Below are 14,397 nucleotides of genomic sequence, written 5' to 3'. Positions count from 1 at the left end.
ACCAGCCTACCCTTAGTGTGAAGGTTGTAGAAAAACTAGCCAACTAACCCTGTCCCTATAAAGGACTCACGTGATCATTACTTAGGCGATGAAAAGCTCCAAGGTTGAATTCTCACAACTCTAGACCCAGCCCTTCTCCCCCTTGCCTTCCTTAACCAGCCCTGACATAATTTTCTGGTCCTAGCCCACGATGCCCCTTTTCCCGTTTGGTGGATGATGAGAAACTCAAGAGGCCTTCCAGAGCTGAGGGAAAGTCAGGTGTGTTTTGCTGTCTGGATGTTGTTGCTTCTTAAGATGAGTCAGAAGGTTTTTCCTTTGAAGGAAAAACCACTGAGGAACACGCTGTGTTCTGAGAGACACTTTCCCCTGCCATCAGTCCCAAGTGTCAGGTTCTCACCGAGACTGCAGGGCCTAGGACTTCACCTTACTTAGAGAGTGAATGACACCTACATCCAACAAGGAAGCTTCATAAAAACCTGCAAGACCTAAGAGGCATGGCTTCTCCACCACCCTCTTCTATCCCTTTGCTGGCTTCATCGCTACCTGTGTGCACCTGCACCTGGAAGGTACTCCTTCACCAGAAGACAAGGGCCTATTTGTCCTAGGTCATGACAGACAGGTCGAAGAATTTTAGCTACAAAATACCAGTAAGCATGCCTGGGAACCAGATCAGATGACCTCTTAAAATCTCTTCCGGTTCAAGATCCACAATTTTGTTGTTGTGAAAAATTAATGAAGGAGTCTGGGAAATCCCTTTCCACAAGGAAAAGTCCAGACTCCCCAGTGTAGACTAGACAAGTCTCCAAACCCTTCCCCACCCAGCGACTGGGCAGCTGTGTGAGCGTATATGAGTACTCATTCATCAGAGGGGAATACAGCATCAGAGAGCTTGCATGCCTTGCAGAAGGTCACGGGGAACCCAATAATCTGTCACCTCTCATCCTCGGCTCCCAAGCAGTAAGTCACTGACCAGTTGAGGGACTGGGGTTCTCAGGTACATGGTCCTACAAGTACAGGCTAGTCTCTCGGTGCTCCTGCCAGAGCCTGGGTTTAAAAGCCATTTTGGTTTCTCCAATAGCAGGTTTCTTCCTTCCTGTGACAGTTTATCCAGGTGAGAGAAAAATAAAAGCAACCCACGTGGTCTCCAGTGTCCACTACTTCTAGCTCCTCCATTAAACCTACAGCCATCTTGCCCTTCCTGAGGTGTCCCTGCAGCCAGCCAGGGCCAGCCCAGAGGGAGCCCCTGAAAGAGAATACAAACCAGTCCTGGAATATCCCCCCCAAATGCCCTACTGTGGAGCACAGTCCTGGAAAAGTCTGCCACCATAGAGCCAGGTCCCGGCCTCACAGAAACCACTGGGAGCCGCTGCAAAGAACATGGTTCAGCCTGGTCTCACAGGACTTCCTCTACCCCCACACAAACTGCCGGGCCTGTCCCAGAAGTCTCATGCGAGAGAGGCAGGTGGCAAAATGCACAAGAAAGAGAAACCAGTGACCCTGCAGGAGCCTCTTGCCTTGAACTGTACACTTCTTCACTCAGCTGAACTTCTAAATTTGGGCCGGCTCCGAAAGGGGTAGAAGCTTACCTCCCACCAAGCAAAGAGGGGGGCGGGTACAGAGGAAGCTACAGTCTTTCTGGGAAAGCCTCGGAGGTCAGTCTTCCTGCAGATATGACAAAGCAGAATCACTGAGTTGTGAAGCGAAAGTTTTGGTTTTAGAAGCTCTTCAGTCCCTCCTGCAAGCCTGTGGGGCAACCAAGAAGGTCACCTTTGAGAGCTTGGGGGAGGGGGGCGGGGCCTGAGACTTTACCTAGAGAATATCATTCTTTTCCCACTATCCTACTTCTTCACGAACACAAGGGAAAGAGAAATACAGAGCTCCAGGTCCCTGTGTATCTGCTACGCAACACTCCAGGAAGCAAAGCTTCCTTGGCTGGATTCTGAGCTCTGAGTTCACCTGAGGTTTCCTGGGATGATGTCAACTCAGAGTAAGACAGCACTCTCCTGAGTGGCCATCACCTATGTACAGCCCATTAATCTCTTAGGGATTGGTGGGGGTAGGCAAGGTGAGGCCAGAGAGGCGGCTGGGCAATTAAGAACACTTGTTGCTCTTGCAGAGGACCTGGGTCTGGTTCCCAGCATCCACACGGTGGCTCACAGCCACCCATAATTCCAGTTCCAGGAGATCTGACACCACAGGCACAAGGCACTCATCTGGTGCACACACATATATGCAGGCGAAAATGTTCATACAAATAGAATAAAGCAATTATTTTTAACAATTTCCCAAGGGGGAATTTTATGGTACACAAGTTAAATCACAGTAAATATTATAAAGAATGGGAAGAGCTTCCAAGAAGCCCAGGATCTTACTTCCCACCTCGCTACCTCCATTAACTTTCTGTTGACATTGTTCACTACAGAATAAGGAGGAGTTTTAGGGCTGGGGTGGAGCTCAGTGCGTGAGGTCTTGCTAGGGGAGGATTTGAGTGAAGAAAGGGAGGAGTAGGAGAAGAGAACTCAGAAGGCAGAGGCAGGAAGACCAAGAGTTTGGGGGCAGCTTGAGCTATATATAAATACTGTTATTAAAAAAAAAAGTTTTCTTCTCTCCAGTCCCCAAATTTGCATGCTTGTTCCTGCGCTTCTCCACCGAAGTCAGTACACATGGAGTGTTAGTACCCCTTCAGCAGGGCACAAAGACTACTGAGGATACCGTAAATCCACAACGCCAGGTTCCTTATGTCCCCACCATTATTTCCCTTTGGAAAATAAAGATTCTATCTTTAGGACCTCCTTGCCTAGAGTTATAAGAAAAGACAGAGTTGTGGGAAAGATAGGAAACCAGGACTGAGTCTGGATCCTGTCTAAACCTGCTGTGCAATCTTGGGACAGTTGTCAAGAGCCTTTTCTGAGTACTTTGTTGTTGCTGTTTTTATTTCATTTTGTTTTGCCTATAACAAATCAACCGAACTCTAAGGGGTTATAACTGTTATTTCTTTGTATTAATTCCTCCCCAGTACTTTCTCCCTTTCAAAAACTTAACTCAGGAAATATCCTTATACACACTCCCACCCAAAATGGTCCCACTGATCCCAGGATGATACTCTTCTGGGCTCCACCAGAGGGACTATCTCCAGCATCAATGTGGTGTCTTATCTGAGATGTCCCCCCAAGTCTGCCCCCAATCCATGCCTTTCGTATCCTTTCCACTGTCCTTTCCATGACACTGAGAGCCTGAGTTGATTAGGGACACCCCTCTGATGACTGTGTCTCCTCCTCAAACCTTACCAGGTCCTTCCTAAAGGAGTGGACAACTGAAAACCAACCCAATCATGAAATGAAGCTGAGAAGACCCTACACTTTAATCTCTTTTACCTCTGAGAACCAGGGACCCTCCTCTTTGGTTCCCAGTTACTTCACCTGTTCTGGAGAATGCCTGCCACACCAGCCCCCAGCTGTCTGCATCCCAGGGTGCTTCCCACCTGCCCCTCCCCTGCTGGCCTAGCCAGGTTCCAAGTGCCTTTGTCAGGCCTGAAAGAGAGCTTCTATAGATGTCCCCAGTTGCTGCTGTCACTCTAGGAGAGACGTCTGGCTGTGTGCAGGGAAAAAAACAAATCAGCGAAAGCTGCCAGCAAGGGACACAGACACCCTTTCTTCAAGGGACAAGAGCTGCCAGCTTCCCGGATACCTCACTTCAGCATAGTGCCGGGCCCACTGCAGAACCAGCCCTGGACAAACTCCCTTATCGGCTGTTGGCTAGAAGTCAGCTTCTCTACAACTTGCAGTGAGCCAGGAAGAAAGGGATCCCCAGAGATCCAATGTGTGCAACGAAGCATGCTTCAAAATGAAAACAAATACTGTTAAGTCATGGACTGAAATCCAAAATTCACAGTCATGGGAGTATCCAGGTTAGCCCGAATCCTGGCTCACACTGGCCTGATGACCTCACGCAGGTTACTTAAACACTCTGCTCCTCTGCAAAGTGTGGATGAGAGAGTTTTAAATGTCTGGCCCACACTAGGTCTTTGATTTGTGCTGGCTATCATTTTCCTCACCACCTTAACTGATCTCTGTGCTCTGGCCAAACACACCGTATGATCCACAAGCCATCAGAGCGCCCACTCCTTAGTAGTCCTACTACCTACTACACTCACATTCTCGGGCCACCTAACGCCATCCGACTTCCCATCACCGGTCCCCACCCAACACAGACAGATGACCGCAGGTTCCCCAAGATGCCTCCTCCTTTGTTTCTGTGCCCCGTAAGCCTCTCTGCTGACAACAATCTAAGTCAGACCGAATCAAACTGAATTAGAAAAAGCCCAGGTTTAATGGATACAACGCTCCTGGATGGTTTTCCAGGAGCTCCAGGAAGCCCATGTGTCTGTTTTCTGGGGGGTCTGTGGGAATGGTCTTGAGCATCTCTGGGGGCGGGGTCATCATTTGGTGAGCTTTCTGAGACGCAGCAGGGTTTGGAGAGAGATGGAGGACGGGGCTTGGAATGGAACTTCCATCCAAACATTCCAGACTCTTTGGATTTTTGGATGCCAGGGGCTGAGGTGAAACTTCCACCCGAACACTCCTCACTCCTGCTCCTCCTCCTCCCTTCATCTGCAGGTAACTCATGCCCAGGTCTCCCTGCGGCACTTCTAAGAAGCCTTCCTTCATTCCTCCGTGCAAAGGGAGCTGGTGCATACATGATGGTATTAGGGTTCTCCTATTTCACCAGGCTGGCAACCGAGTGCTGGCTAAAAGGTCTCCACTGGTCCTACCCAAAGACAAGAGTGTGGCGGTCTGTGCTGCAAGGCTGCCTGTGGGCTCCAGCTGCAATATCATACCTTGCTGAGTTAACTTCTGCTTCCCTTCCTCTTGACAGTACTTCCTCGGCAAACCCCTGATGCCCTAACCCCTCTTAGGTCTCTGCTTCTACACAGTGGCTCTTGGGTTATCTACTCCATCATCTACACATCACCCTACTCTGCGGACCTTCTCTGGGCCAGAGCATCATGGGCCAGAGCATCATGGGCCAGAGCATAATGGGCCAGAGCAGAGCTCCTCAAAGGCACAGTTTACATCCTGGTAACGCTGACGTCTGGGCAGGATCTGCACTTGGTGGGCACTAGTGAATACTTTTGGCGAGAACTTTAATAAAACCATATTCAGAAAGATTACAAGTAATCAACAAATAGATCATCATTTAACTGCTACTTTCGTTGCTATTCTATTTCACTGGTTCTGTGATGTATATTCCACCCATTTTAGCCACTCTGAAACCAGGATGCTCGTGACAATGGATAACGTGTATTTGCTGTAGCTGTTTGGTTTGGTTGGATTTTGGATTTTGGTTTCTAGGTGTGAGAGGGTCTTACTATGTTGACTCCTGGGTTCAAACCATCCTCTTAATTCACCTTCAGTACCAGGTTCATAGGCCTGTATGTATGATTTAAGTAGCAGAATTTTCCCTTTCTAAAATTATTTTGTTATTTTTAAAGTGTGTGTGTGTGTGTGTGCGCGCGCGTGCGTGCATGCGTGCATGTGAGTACAGGTGCCCAGAGAGTCCAGAGAAAAGCATTGGATCCTCTGGAGCTGAGTCACAGGTGGTGTGAGCCACCTGATATGGGTGATGGAAACCCAGCTCAGGTCTTCTTCAAGAATAGCATGCACTCCTAATTGCTGAGCCAGCTCTTCAGCCCCATTTTCTCTTTTCAGCTCGACACAAAATAATAGTACTTATTGGAATCAGTGGCTCCTTAGGCTCAGGGGTTTATGATATTATTATTTCTAACATGTGGTCTTCTGGGTCCTAGAGCCTACAACATGAAGTCCACTGGGTTACGAGGCCTCGTAACTAAGCTTGGTAGCTGGTAGGTTCTAATAAAGTAACCTGCAATTTTCCATGGAAATGAAAGACTCCTGTGTCCCGGTACCTCAAGAGATCCCAAAGAAAGCAGGTCGATAGGATGTGGGGCAGACTCCAGACTGAGAAACGCGAGCAAAGATCTAAGCTTGATTCTCCCTCAGTTTTCTGTATAATCCCAACACAGGACCTACCTAACACCTACATCTATGACGTGCCCAACCAGCACCCTGGGAGGAAGCCATTACCCCCATTTCATAGAAAAGGAAGCTGAGGTTAGAGAAGGCGAAGCTGCTCTCCCAAGGTCACACAGAAGGAATTCGACCTTGGACACAGATTCTGATTTTCCCAAATAAGGAAGCTGAATAAAACGAGGGGGTGTGGCGTGGAGCCTGGGAAGCCATTCTTCCTCACAGATATTTCATCTGACACACATTATCTTTTATTTTTAAATGAATTTACTGCCAAGGTTTTTGTTCTTGTTTTTTAATCAGGAGATTTAGGGACTGGAAAAATGACTTGGTAGCTAAGAGAACTGACTGCTCTTCCATAGGACCTGGGTTCAATTCCCAGCACTCCCATGGAAGCTAACAACCAACTGTAACTCAAGTTCAAGGGATCTGAGGCCTTCATCTGGCCTCGTTGGGCACTCTAGTACACAGATAGACAAGCAGGCAAATCTCCACATGCATAAAGTAAAACTAAGTGCACCTCAAACAATTTTAAATAAATCAGGATATTTAAACTGAAAATTACCATTTCTGGTTTGCTATAAAAACAAACAAACAAAAAACAGTTGCAGCCAGGCCACGATGGCACTGCCTTTGATCCAAGCACTCCAGAGGCAGAGGCTGGCAGATCTCTGTGAGTTCAAGGCCAGCCTGGTCTACAGAGCAAGTTCCAGGACAGTCAAGGCTACATAAAGAAACCCAGTCTCAAAAAAAAAAAAAACAAACAAAAAACAAACAAAAAAAAAACCAAAAAAACAAATAAACAGAAAACAATCAGTTGGAGCACTAACTACATCTAGCTCTCCTTGGAACAGAGCGGTATTGCAGGAGGCATGGAGACACTCCACATGACACGCTACACATTCTAATGCTCTTCCTGACCCTTCCCAGGTCATGGGTTACGGTCATTTATCCTCCCACTTGTACCAGCTTGTCATTTCACTTTTCCAGTTCCCTGCTGGCCTTTTAAGGGCATAACCCCTAGGCCAGATGAGCTCCAGGACCATCTCCAGTTCTAAAGCCTGAGGTTTCTCTCCAGGCACTCTCTGGCAACCACCCTCCAAGCAGGTCACCTCTGAGCCTCTTGCTGAAGCTCCCCAGACAAGCCCCTGCCCCCCCCCTTTAACCTCCTGCCTTTCTACCTGTATCCCAGGGCTCCCCCACCCCAGGGTCTTGTACCCCAGCAGTCAAAGGCTGAAGGCCAGAGTCATGGGGTGGTCAACCCCTCAGGTGTGAGCGTGAATCAGACAAGGTTGTGAAGTAGGCCCCACCTAGGCGGGGAAGGAGGAAGAAGCCTGGATTTCTCAAGAGAAAGGCAGGCGATACAGGTGAGCTGGGGTTTCTGCAGTTGAAGGCTGTGTGCAGGGTTTGACACAGGCGGAAACACAGAGAGCAGATCAACAGGAGGGAAAATGTAGTCTCAGCAGCGATGTTAGGATATGCAAATTAGAGCACCATTAAGGCCCCATAACAGCTGAGTCAACTTGAAAATAAATAAATATTTAAGACAAGAAAGGTGCTGTTGGGAGGGCTGTGGGGAAGAAGCCTTGTGCACACTGCCGGGCTACAGGAATCTGCTTAACCCTGCCTAGAATGAGATCTGACATTGTGCTGCAAGAATCTAAGACTCTGGTTGGGTAATTATGATTGGGAGACTATGAAAACAATCTGAAATACCATCAGCACAGTCAGAGACGTTCACGGCAACTGTATATCGCGCCGAGGAAGAGAAGTCTACTTTGATTGTGATATGGTGTGATACACCCAACACAGTTGGAGACGCTCGTGGCAACCGTATACAGCGCCAAGAAACAGAAATCTACTTTGATTGTGGTCTGATACAGCAACAGGATGAAATGTGAATGGGCGCAATACACCGACCAATCCAAGGAAGTCACGTGAAGTGACAAAATTAGCCCAAAGAAATGTGTAGAGCAGACTTGCAAACAGACGCCCACGGGAACATCAGACACAATCAGGTGAGGAGTCTGAACAGTACAAATGGTTGCTGGGTAATGTTTGTCCTATCAGACTGATGATGACAGTTTAAATAACAAGGATTGATGCCGATCCTGCCCAGGATGGGGAGCCACAGATCAGATTTCCTCAAGGTACAAGACCCAGGGCCAAGGTCCCAGAGCCACAAATAAGCGCAAGCCCCAGGCATCTGGATGAAGACAAGAAAGGAACCCAAAGAGCTAGAGAAGGGGCAGGGGCAGAAGGACCCCAGAACTTTATCTGGACAGCCCTGAAAGACACCTGTCACAGAAGGAATGAAGTCACCCAAATAAACCCACACCGTTTAACCTTCAGCTTTCTCGAGGCTGACTCTTATCTCTGTATGAGTGCTCTCAATTTTACTAACACCACATTGCAGCAGCTTTGAGGGGGATACCAGGGCTCTTTGTGGGATAGCCTAGGAACCCAGAAACCATTTATAGCATTGTTTCTATGGAAATGTGTTTCAAGCTTTAAAAAAAAAAACTGAGCAGCTGACAACCCTGGGGCACACACGTGGTCTCTAAATTAGGGAACTGAGATGGGCTGGTCCTGAGCTCAGGAAGATGGCTGCTATTTAGATCCTGCAGTGATTAATATTCAATCACTATCAGTGAGCAGAACTGAGCTCACTGTCGGGATAGGGTGAGAATGGAGCCGGAGAACCTGGGAAGGGGCACCATGTGCCAGGAAGAAGTGATGGACCCTGCCTCCAATCACACTCACGAGCATGGCTTGTCCCAGGAGACATGAAACTAGCCTGACTATCCCTCCTGAGCATCCAGGCAAGCCGTGAACCCACGCTTCTTCCAATTCCTCTTTGAACCCTGGCAAACCTCCAGCCACAAGGCCTTCAATCTGATCACAGACCAAACAACTCCCAGGTCTTCGACAGTTCTGCAATTTGGTTTTAGCAGACATATGCTTAAGATAACAGGGTCCTAGATAGGCCTTGGACAGAACCAAGCCCCCTCTCCAAGTTCTGTTACAGTGGCCCTTGTTTTAGCAAGCTCCGACCTGCCCAATCAAGATCCACCCAGAGCTCTCTAGCCCCACCCACCCTAAGACTTCAAAAGCCCGCCAACCAGTCTCCATTTCCTGCTGGGGTCACAATCCAGGGCTGGTCACAAGGAAAGGACAAAGAAAGGGTCTCTGAACAAAAATAGCATTTGTCATGAAAGTTCCCCACTCTGAAGACGAGGCTACACCTAAGGGGCTAATCTGAGAATGGCAGGGCCATTGTCAGGGCACTACAAACTCAGAAATGCCCTGATTTAACAAGGCGGTCAGGAAAAGGGCGGCTCTCAGCTGCAGCGTGGCAGTAAGTGGCCAGCTGGTGACAATATGGGGACGCAGACACTCTCTTTGATAAGCCAAGGGTGGACTGGAGAAAGGTGGAGGCTTCGTATAGCCAGCACTAAAGAACAGCTAACTCCAAGTTTAATACTAAACCATGAACAACAGTGGACACACCCAAGACACTACCTCACTAGGGCCCCACCTGGCTGACGCTGGGCCGTGGAGGTCAGCTGGCGGAGCACACCCTCCCGCTACCAATTAGAGAGTGCAGAAGACAGAGCTGGTTCTCGCCACCTGTGGCTAGGGCTTGAAGTGAGTGGGTGGCTCAGAGTCTCAAGGGCTATATGCTCATCCTGCTGGCTGGTTCCCTGGAAACTCAGCAGTGAGCGACCTTCTGGGTCTCTGAGCCACCTGGGGTTGCGGGAACCCGCGGCAGGAGGCAGGGTCCTCACGCTGTGAGCCCTGAGGTTACACAGCTAGCCAGCCTCTGCGGTCAGGCCAATCTGAATTCCCCAGCCCCAGCGTGCAGCGACAGCAGTTGATAAGCCTGAGCAGTTGGGCCTTCCTGGTGGTAACAGAGGGGAAGCTCCGAGGCCCTCCCCGACTTTCCCACCCATTCCCAAAGTCTTTGATGTTGCAGCCTAAGCTTTTGAAAGTGTAAATGCTATACATCAAATACACAAGCACTCCAAGCAGAACTTCTTCACCTACACCCAGAGTTTGCACTACGTCAATTCATACTATGGCCAAGCACTCCAGATTTTATGACTCACCTAGTACATACACAGGCAGTTTCACGTTCCACTGATTTTCACCAAAATGTATCCACATTCTCCCATGAATTAGCATCATCTTCATATTAATGCAGCACAATACTCCCCAGAGTCCAGGTATCATAAATCATGTAGTCATATGAAACCCTGAGCCGTGAACAGTTTTCTTGTTATGTTATTAGACTGTCCTTTGCAGCAGACAAATCCTAGTCTGCCCTAGTTTCCTCCTCCTCCTCCTCTCCTTCCTCCTCCTCCTCCTCCATCTCCTCCTCCTCCTCCTCCTCCTTCTGTGTGTTTGTGCTTTTACCATGGGTGTTGGGTCCCCTCCCCTAGAACTGGAGTTACAGTTATGTGGGAGCTGGGAATTGAACCCAGGTCCTCTGGAAGCGCAGCCGGTGCTCTTAACCACTGAGCCATCTCTCCAGCCCCTTGCTAATTTAAAACAACATTGCCACACATACCTTCATGCCTATAACTCTCTATTCTTTTTTAGAACTACTTCCTTAGAATTAATTCCCAAGAGCAGCCCTAAGAGGTGAAAGGTAGTTAGCATTTTCTTACAGCTTCAAGCTTGGTATTTAAAAATATAGATTGTTCCCTGTGAGTTACCAGGATTGTCTATTTTTCAAGGTTCTCTTGACAATACTCTCAATTCCAGCAATAGGGTACACCCCTCACCCCGCCTCTGCCATCCAGTGCTAGGATTAAACTCAGAGCTTTGCACATATCTATCACTCCTTACCAATGTGTGTGTGTGTGTGTGTGTGTGTGTGTGTGTGTGAGTGTGAGTGTGTGTGTGTGAGTGTGTGTGTGTGAGTGTGTGTGTGCACAGCCAGTATGTCCCAGTGATCCTCCAGCCCATGCCCAGACCTGGGTTTGAAAGTATATATGGCCAGGCCCAACTTTTATGGGAGTGTTGGAATCCAAACTCAGGCCATCATGCTTGTACAGCAAGTGCTCTTACCCGCTGAGCCATCTTTCCACCCCCTGGATCTACTCTTAATATGCATATTTTCTGGAGTTGGGGAGATGGCTCAGTAATTAAGAGCACTGGCTGCTCTTCTAGAGGACCCTGGTTTAATCCCCACCAGCACCCACCAGTTCACAACTCTCCATAACTCCAGTTCCAGGGGATCCGACACCCTTATACAGACACACATGCAGGCAAAATATCAATGCATATAATAAATAGTTTTAAAGAGCATGTTTTCCAGTTCTGTGGGCTGGGCATCTGGAGTCATATCCCATGACCGAATGCCCTAGAACATTGGAGCTGGCACGATTTATTTGTTGATAATATATATGGATATAGAATTGATACAGAATGATAAAGAGACATTTAGAGGGCTGAACAGTAGAGGGCCCGATGGAAAGACAGAAGAGCAGGCATCACAGAGATAGATACTGAGGCTGTGTCCGCACACTGGCCATCCTAAGATAAGCCGAAACCTCTCTGAACACCAGACTCACACTGGCTGCTCCTGGTCTGATCTGTCAAGAGCAAGGATGGGCTCCTAACAGGCAGAGGAAACAGCACGGTCTCCCGGGGTTTGGAAATCTATCCAGGAACAATGTAAGGCGTGCACTCACCACTGGAAAACAAGGGATGCACTCAAGTTCTGCCCAAGGTTACCTCAGCTTTAAAAAAAGACAGTCCAATTCAGCAGCCATGGTAAGGAAGATGCTTCCCACAGTACTCTCCAAGGGACACACAGGCCCAAGGTGTCTATCTGGGGAAGGACTGCCTCTACAAGACCTCTGGTTCCCACGCAAGGCACCATGGCAACCACCTGGCAGGCAGCATTCACAGGCTTGCGGCATCTCCAAATGGGCAGGACCTCACGTGTTTCAAATCATTTTACAGACACACAAGGGCCCCACATTTCTGCTTTGTGGCTCATGCAACACTCTGAAGTCACTGTCAGGAAGACAAGTTTCTCCCCACCCTCTAACAGGAAGAGCAACTAGACTGAGCAGGGCCTTCCTCCGAAGGAGCCCTACTCTCTCCCGACAGTGGGCTGACCCGTTCTCCCTCATTCCCTCGGTGCAGAGCCAGCAGACTGCCGAGCAAGAGAACTGAGGGGCCTCTCAGGGCAGCCAGGATGTGTGCTTCCTCAAGTGAGAAGGCAAGACTGCTACTTTTAAACCAGTTCCTCGCCAGAGACACCAGGTCAGACTGGGGTGAGGGGGCACTGTCCGGCAGACGACCAACTCCGCATGCACACCTAACCACCTGACCACCAGGTCCCATCCCAGTGCACCCAGAGCCCCTCAGGCTGCCCTAGTGTCCTCCCTGTGAAACACCTACTGTGTGCCAGACACAATTCTGGGCCAGTGAGACTCCAGGCACACCAGCATCTGACTCCAACATCTCACAGCTGGAAAGGAAAATGATGCCCGGAACTCAAAGGAGGTGGCTCAAAAGGGCGATGTGGAAGCAGGTGACGTCTAGCTGGCTCTGTGGATCTCTGCCAAGAGGGAAGAGAGCAGGGAAGACGTTCCCCACAGAGGGAACAACGAAGGGCAAACGCAGGAGTGATAGAACCAGGAGCAAGGAGGACTTCCTCCAATGGAAAGGATTATGCTAAGGCAATAGGGGTGCCAGGGAAGGTGGGCTGGGTCTTAAGGGCCTTGGTGCTGTTCTGAGGAAGGTGGGGTTTCTCCTGCAGGATGTGGGTAGCTCTAAAGGCTGTTAAGGAGGGTGACATGACCAAAGCTGTATTTTAATAGAATAACTCAGGTCCCTTGAGGCTTCATTTCCGCTTTAATGTTGCTCTTGACACATTTTATTTCATCTGGATATATGGGGGGGGGGGCAGTTCAGTGTAAATTAGCTCAAAGTCAATATGGCCAGGAAGGCAACCTTTCCCCCACCAATCTGGCAATCCTGACCCCCACACTAGTCACTAAGCTTCAGCATCAGGAGGAAAATCCTGAACCACTACTGATGGTCGCCACAGCTAAGCACTGCTAAATCCAACACTGTAATTTTCTTTTTTTTTTCTTTTTTTTTTTTTTTTACAGAAATTAGTTCATTTGTCCAAGGTTCCTGGAACCAAATGACCACATTTTTTTTCGTCAAGGAGCCCTTGCTTCAGAGAGATAATGGGAGGACAAGAAGGGGTCTGGAGCTCACAATCACTTTTGGAAAATTGAACAAGGATGTGGCAGGGCCCAGGCAGACAATGCCCTAGCGCCTATCTCAGGAAAAAAACGCTCAGTAGAACATTTAACCTAGCCTGACATCTTCAGAACTGCAGGGTGCCCAGTGCTGGGGTAGCAGAGACCTCCACCGTTTCACTAACCAAACCAGAGGCCAAACACTAACCCCAGGTCTGAAAGCAAGACGGTACCCTCCCAAACTCCTAACGATCCTATGGGTCTCCCGCAGCCTTGGGAGAGGAACAGAATTCAAGTCGTAACTGTTACCGAGAGGGCGCCATGCCTTGGCGTCTGTTCTCAAGGGGCAGCGCTGAAGGTTTCCAAATGGAGTCGAATGTGCCGGCCTCCCCACACGCTGGGCTGCTCACCCTTCCCCACTGGAATGGCTCCAGTTCCAGAGAACAAGCCCAGTCGCTAACGAGACGCTTGGCTCTCCAGAGCACACAGGTATCCTAAAGCTCAGCCGAAGGTTAAAGATTTGGAAAGATGTCCAAAAAGATTATGATCAAGAGGTGGATGTTTTAAAAGCCCAAGAGGGATGTTCTGTCTCTCTCTCCCACATCCAGCACTTCTAAACAACCTAATCTAAACACTAGAACGGGCTCGGGACTCGGCGAAACATCTGTCTACTTAGCACGTGTACCCCTGCCTCAGTTTCAGACACCTGGCACTGAGACCCAGGGGGAGGCAGAGTTCCACCCACCACTGGAGAAGCCACAAGTTCTTGAGCTTGGCACCTGGGGACCAGCAAGAAGCATGCAGAAACCTAAGGTAAGCTGAGCTGACTGAATGCCCAGTCTAGAGCAGTAGTTCTCAACCTGTGGGTCGTGACCCCTTTGGGAGGTCACATATCAGATATCCTACATATCAGATATTTACATTCTGATTCATAACAGTAGCAAAATTATAGTCATGAAGAAGCAATGAAATAATTTTATGGTTGGGGTCACCACGACATAGGGAACTGTGGTAAAGGGCACAGCATGAGGAAAGTTGAGAACCACCGGCATAGAGACTGAGTGGTACCCAAAGGAAGGGGAAGTTCAGAACTCATTCTGGAAGGGGTGGTGCCATGTACC

General features: G+C 49.0%; 1 protein-coding gene across 1 annotated transcript in view; it reads right to left on the bottom strand.

The window, feature by feature from the left end:
* Mideas (mitotic deacetylase associated SANT domain protein) overlaps positions 1–14,397 on the bottom strand; it is a 66,951-nt gene that overhangs the window by 41,214 nt on the left and 11,340 nt on the right. The gene's annotated exons all lie outside the window — the stretch shown is intronic.

Source organism: Microtus pennsylvanicus, chromosome 14, assembly GCF_037038515.1.
Source record: "Microtus pennsylvanicus isolate mMicPen1 chromosome 14, mMicPen1.hap1, whole genome shotgun sequence".
In the NCBI taxonomy this organism is placed as follows: Eukaryota; Metazoa; Chordata; class Mammalia; order Rodentia; family Cricetidae; genus Microtus; species Microtus pennsylvanicus.
Note: the sequence above shows the minus strand (reverse complement) of the source record. Positions and strands in the feature narration are given on the sequence as shown.